This window comes from Pinus tabuliformis, chromosome X (genome assembly GCF_031772625.1).
Source record: "Pinus tabuliformis cultivar Carrire ecotype Pingquan chromosome X, CPIR1, whole genome shotgun sequence".
In the NCBI taxonomy this organism is placed as follows: Eukaryota; Viridiplantae; Streptophyta; class Pinopsida; order Pinales; family Pinaceae; genus Pinus; species Pinus tabuliformis.
In genome coordinates, this window is record NC_142308.1 from 1,038,445,418 (window position 1) to 1,038,452,540 (window position 7,123).

Genomic DNA, 7,123 nt, shown 5'->3' on the forward strand with positions numbered 1-7,123 from the left:
TTGCACAAGAGGTGGAACCACCATCCCAAAGGTGGAAAGGTGACCCAAATTGACCCAAAAACTAGCTCTAGGAACACCCAGATGGCCGACTGTTTGAACTAATTAGCCAAATCTGGATCATCGCGGGTCATGAACTAAGGATCGGCGATGACATCGCAAGTCAGTAATGCATTTAGACCAATCGTTGTAATACATAATTGGAAGCCTAGCGTCGAGTCCTAAAATCCGACCGTCATGGGAAACACATGTACACATGTGACGGTGTTGCAATGAGACTATTCATGATAGAGGATCGTCGCACATTTTAATTGCTTACTCGTGATGAAGCAGAAACTTAGGGAAAAAGGGTCAATCTTCAACATCAGAGAGCACTGCTTAATCTTCTTATATGAGTGGGAAGATATGGACATGACACAACAGAGGGACTGAAATGAGGACAGTGACAAATTATTGTGTAATAATGCGATACAAGTGATTTTGAAAGAACTCGAACCCCTGGCAGCAAAGGTGCCATATTGACGTTCCTTTGATGCTGTTATCTATCTGAATGTTTCTTAGCATTGAGCCTTTTAGATATTTATTTTTTATGACCTGACTGACAGGGTGTTTGCTGTTTGAGAAGAGGGTCCAAAGTATTTTTCCTCGAAGAGCTATATTGGCAAGGCCTGGGTCTCTTATTTGCAGGCCTCCTTCATAGATGGGACGATTCATTGTATCCCAATTCACTAAATGGAATTTTCTTTGATTTCCTCTTCCTCCTCTCCACAGAAAATCCCTGATCATTCTGGAGATCTGTTCTATGATCTTCTTTGGAGCCAGTAGAAAGGAGGCCTGATAAATTGGTAGGGAGGACAAAATATATTTTATAAAGATATTTTTCCAGCATTGGTGAGCCATTGCCCTCCGCAAGTTGTAATCTTGGACTTAATTTTTCTTATTACCTCTTTCCACAACGATAATTTATTAGAGTCCAGGGTTATTGGTAACCCGAGATATTTGATTTTATCCCAAGAACCATATCCAAAAAGCTTAAGGAGTAGGCTATTCTCTGAATTGCTTGTTGATCCACATTCCACCCGTATATTGCAATTTTCCTTTTATTTGTAAGAGCTCCTTATATGCTGCAGTATTTTTAGAAGGATTCCACTATAAACTTTGGCTATCTTGATGGAGGATCCACCCAGAAGAAGAGAATCATCTGCGAATAATGCATGGTTGAGAGGCTCTAGCCCTTTCATCACCATGACTCCTGGAGTTGTCCTTGCTTTCTTTTTAGCTGTCAGTTTTCTACTTAACGAGTTTGCCATCAGTATGTACAAGAAAGGGGAGAGGGGGCAACCTTGCCTTATTCCCCTCGAGGCTTGAAAATAGTTTGTTGGCTTGCCATTAACTAAAGGTGCTATCTATGGCTTTTCAGTACAAGCTTTAATCAAATTGAAAAGGTTAGAGCTAAAACCAAAGGAAAGGAGGACTTTGTACAAGAAAGAAAGATTTACCTGGTCGAATGTGTTTTCCATGTCGAGCTTTATGAGCATACCTTGCTCCTGCCGAAGGTAACTGGAGTGTATGACTTCTTGCACCTGTATTACATTGTCTAGTATGTGTCTCCCTTTGACAAAGCCTCCTTGGGTGGGAGAAATGAGTTTCACAAGCAATGGATTGATTCTATTTTCCAGCAATTTTGTTAGTATTTTACATGATGCATTGTAGAGCGAGATTGGCCTAAACCTGTCAAAAGTGCCTGGATTCACTTCTTTTGGTATTAATGCAAGGAAGGTAGAGTTAGTACTGCCTCCCACTTTGGATTTTTGATGAAAAGCTTTAATCATCCTTAGAAGATCAGTTTTTATTATTTCCCAGCAGATTCTATAAAAATGAATTGAGAAGTCATTAGGTCCTGGTGCATTATCTGGTTCCATGGACCATATTACTTTACAGATTTCTTCCTCGGAGAAAGGTTTCATAAGACTAGTGTTGTCCTCCTTGCTTACCAAAGATGGAATGTGGGAGAGAAATTCCGAGATGACTTCTTCACTCCCATTCCCATCCTCTTTATATAGATTCTGGAAATGATCTTCTGCTACCTTTTTTAGCTATTCTTGACCTTTGAGCATAGTCCCATCTGAGCAAGTGATTTCAGAGATATGATTTCGAGATAGCCGGGCTGTATATTGCCTATGGAAGAAAGAGGTATTTCGGTCTCTAGCTTTAAGCCACAGGCTACAAGACTTAAGCTTCCAAGTCTCTTCTTCATGGCGGAAAGCGCGAAATGATTTGATTTGGGCAACTTGTTATTTTTCTAAATCTGAAGCAGAGATCTCCTTACTTTCCAAATCCATTTGCAGATCTGATAAAAATTGAATTGTCTCCTTTCTGTTGCTGGTAGGAGAATTTGAGGGTTATTTAATCCATTTTTTTAGAGCTCTCTTGGTTATTTTTAGTTTCTGCTCCCACACAAAGCTGGGAGATCTTGTCACGGGTATGGACCATGCCTCCAGAACAATTTCCATGAACCCTTCTTTCCCTGACCAAAGCGGGTTGAATCTAAAGGGGATAGGGCCCAAATTTTCTTCCTCTTCCAGCTGTAAGAGAATAGGTTTGTGATCTGAGGCCAACTTTGGGAGAATTTTCGAGGAGATCAGTGTTTTTCCTAGCAACAAAGAGTTCTGTGCTAGGAAACGATCTAGGCGAGCAGAGATGTGTTTTGTCCTAGTTCTATTGTTTGTCCAAGTGTAAATACCTTTCTTCGGTTTGAAGTCAAGAAGATCCCAATGAAGTATTAACTCCTTTACTAATGGAAGCATTTGGTCCCTGCCACTATTGCCACCTCTCTTTTCTTTTGGATCAATGATGAGGTTGAGATCTCCAGCCACTATTATATTCTAAGGGGAGTAAATGTCTAAGAAATAATACAAGGTCTGCCAGCATTCTTTCTTCTCTGTAAGGTGGACTGGAACATAAAGGTTGAAGAGAGAGATGGAGAGCTTACTAGAGAGGTGTTGAAGTTTGGTGAATATCTAATGTTGGGTCTCAAAGGAGCTTTCTAGTTGATACTTGTCCTCTGACCACAATGTTGCTAGGCCACTAGAGGAACCTCTTGCACTAATGGCCTTTCCTGCATTTTTTCCCCATTTTAATTTGTTGATCTCAAGAAGGGTTTCCCCTTCAATATTAGTCTCTTGGAGCATGAGGATCTCGAGATTTTCTATTTTCAGAATATCTTTGACTGCTTCAGCTTTCGAAGGGTTCCCCAAGCCTTTGCAATTCCAAGAGACTAGTTTCATTATTTAACGGGATTGGAGTGAGTTGTTCCCCCCTTAGAGGGCCTTGTTCTGGTGTTTCTCCCGATAGACATTTCAATGGTGGATTGGCTACCTTGCATTTTTTTCCTCTCCGCCTCTTCTTCCCTGGCTTCCTTATGAGATTTCCTTCCAACTCTTTTAGAGGGTCTCTCGAATGTCTCATCTTCCGATGACCCATAGGTTTCCAAGGGTTTTTTTCCTTGTCATTTCTGCATATGTAGGTGAGGAGGAGGTTCCTGCTGGGGAGTCAAGTTGGGTTACTTCTATGTTCTTCTTTTATGCTTCGAGTGAAGGAACTTGGTGTTCAATCTCCTCTATCTCTATTTCTGGAATTTCAATTGAAGTGTTGAGGGTTTCGAATGGGTTTATTGAGGTTGTTGTCTTTGGTTGTTCTCCTCTTCCTTCCATTTGAACCATTCCTGTTAAGGGAGTTCCAGACTCCATCAGTACCTCTTTCCCTTTATTCCTGTTACTCACCTTGGCCTGGACTGCTTTCTGCACCTGGATCCATTTTTCTCCTTTCGACTTCTCTAGATCTTCCTCCTCCTTTTTTTTTGTAGTATCTTGTGAAATGCCCATATTCATGGAAATTTCTGCATTTGAATGGTAGTTGCTCGTAGTCTAACTCTTGGATATAAGACTAGTCTACTATTGTTAACTTTATGGCTTCAGGTAACCCTATTTCCAAGTTGACTTCGATGCATATTCTTGCACATGAATATTGATCCCTTCTCTCTGCTCTGTCTATGTATTTTCCTAGGGTGTTACCAATTGTTTTTAGTGACATCAAGTTCTAGCAGTGTAATGGAAGATGAGGGAGGCACACCCACACTAGAACTGCTGATGGCACATCTTGTGTCGGATCGAAATCTAGTGACCATGAGTTTAGATACAGACCCTAAGTTCCCATGAAATATGGTCCATTCCTAAAGATGAGATTTCTGTCTTCTACTAAATCAAAAACAAAGACAAAAAAGCCCTTACCAACCAGGAAACTTTCGATGCCTTCCTTTACTAGTGGTCGCCAGTTCCTCTGTACCCACGCCTTAACAGCCTTGGGGGAAGGCCATAGCCCTGTAAATTTGCCAATGAGCCCTCTTTCAGCTAATTTTAAAGAAAATCTGCAAGAATCTTCAACGAGCAGGGCGATTTTGGGGATGCTGTCAAGTTTCTTTACAAACTTGCGCTGAGTTTCCCTTGCTGGGCATTTACTACTATCGCCAATCAGCATCCTGAACGCAAGGATCTCTGATGGAGATGGCGAAGGAGGAGGGGGCCCTGGGGCCATGGCGATGGAGTGAGTACTCAGATCGCACCGGGGGTTGCTGCGCGTGTGAAGTAGAGGTTTACAAAAGCAACTACATTTTTTTAATTTTGATGAAGTATTTTTAGGACATTTAGTAGCAGCAAAGTGTCCTTTTTTCTTATAGATAAAACAACATCCATCTTTGACTGGAGCATTTATTATTTTTATGTATCTGTATTTTGGAAATGGTTTCCTTGGATTTTCTACTCGTTTTATCTTGTATTTCCCAAAGTATCTTTTCTTATGATTTGTTCTTTTCATCGGAGTCCATGGGAGTATTTCTTTACAACATTCTTGTGATCGTTTAGTAGCATTTTCTTGAGCTTTTTTCTACGAGCGAAGATATTTCAGTTTTTGTTTAGAATGATTTATGAGATCTACCCAATATATAGCTTGCAGCTTCCTATCCCTTTCTTCTAGATCTTTCATTACTAAGTCACCTATGGTGTGTTGGAGTTTTGACAGAAATGTGACTTTAGACATTAAATCATTGCTTAGCTCTATTGTTATTACCAGCCTGAAATATTCTTTGGAGAATTCTTGTAATCTTTTGGCATCTTTTAATTCCATACGGGCCAGATCCACCATTGCCTGTTTCTTAGAGTCCTTTGGTTCTATACAGAACCGAGTCCTGAGTAATTTCTCAAAAACTTCTAATCCTGCCTTTATGACCTCTTCTCTTTCTTCTTGTGGTGGTGTTCTCCACCATGTGTAGACTATTCCAGTCATTCTTTTCTCTGCCAAATTAAAGATTGCAGCATTATCTAATTTGGTTGTTATTTGCATTTGCCATAAAGCACCAATCCATACCCTGATTGAGTCTTCTGGGTTGTTTGTATGATCTAAATCTAAAATATAGCCATTTCTATTAGATGCCATTAGATCTTCTTCTACTTTTGGATACTTTGGTACAGAATGGAAAATATGTGCTTTGTTTAGACTAGGTCTGATAAAGCTTGGAAATTTCTTGGCTGCATCTTCTAATTTCAAATCACCTTTTTTAAAAACAAAGAATACATGTTGCTTTCTACTTAACCCCTCCCCCTCAGAAAAAGACAATACTTCTGTCCTACTGGGTTCAGCAATAGATTGAGAACTTGTAGCTTCAGAATCTTCTTTATGGGATTTCCATATGCCTAGATTTTCAAATCTATTAGATTCTGACTTTTTCTTATTTTTAAGTTCTCTTTTCTTCCTTCTCTCATCTTTTGCTTGTTTATCTAAAGTTTGATTATCTTGGATTAACTTTAGATTCTGCAGAATTTGTTCTGCTTGACAACCCAAATCATCTATGGCTACCTCTGCATGATTACACCAATTAGAAAGATGATTTGAAAGTTGATAAGATTCTTCCAAATCTTTTGGGGATGTCATTAAATGCTCTATCAGTGGAGCACAATTTTCTCTTGTAGCTGGCTGATGTGATCTATTGTCACTGGTTGTGCAATATTTGGTCTTAGGTGGCCATTTTCCACCTTTTTGAAACCTTTTGTTCTGAAACTGCCATTCTTCGACTGGGGGTATTGAGGATGAACTAGTATTTTTGAAGGCTTTCTGGTTTATAGAATATTTTAATGATCTGTAGCCCTTTGGTAATGATTGTTCTTGAAATATACACCCTTTAAACCTAAATGCTTTAGCCATGAAAGGTTTTTCTTTGGGAATAATCAGATGGCTGCTACTTTCAGATCTATTCGACCTACTGTTGCTAGGTCTGCTAGACCTTTCTATGCCTACCAGGTTTTGTCGGATATTTATAGATAACCTGGGTGGTTGAAAAATAGGTCTTTCTATCTGATCTAAATGTGAAGGAACGATTTGAATCTTTCCTTCAGATGAAACTATCCTTTGTGGATGTTTTTCTTTCTTTAGTTCTTTATTTGCAGCTTGATACTCAAAGTATCGATTTTCCAGTAGTCCTACTTCTTCATATGTCACTCCTTGGGCATCTACTGTCGCTAAACCTGTAGTGACACAATCTTTAAGTATGGGCTGTTTCATTTTCGGGTGAGTTGTATTTGTTAGCTGGAAAGGAGCTTGCATTATTATTGACAAATATTTAGACTCTAGTAACATTTTTAGATGTTGTACTCCCACCATTAACTTCCATGCATCTTTTAGATGTTTATCTGATAAGCTCATGGTGTAGTTTGGATAAATAGTACCATACTGACTTCCTGCAATCAAGTTGCCTATTATGGACCCAATTCTAGCCTGCTCATAATCTAGATGTCTAGAGTCGAATAGCTCTGCTAAGATTGGAGCATTTATTTCGTTCCTGAATAATGGAACTAAACCAAGTCTTATTCCTCCAAAATGTATATATGCATATTTTTTGGCTTTTACATATTCTTTAAACTTTTCTAGCTCCTTATCTTAAAAGAGTTTTAACCCAACAATTTGGGTTGCTTCCCCATAGATGCAGATTTTTAATTCAACTTCTTTAAGAATGATTTTCTTTGTAAGTACAAACATAGTAGTATCTTTATAGACCAGGGAGCTTGTGAGCTCAAGG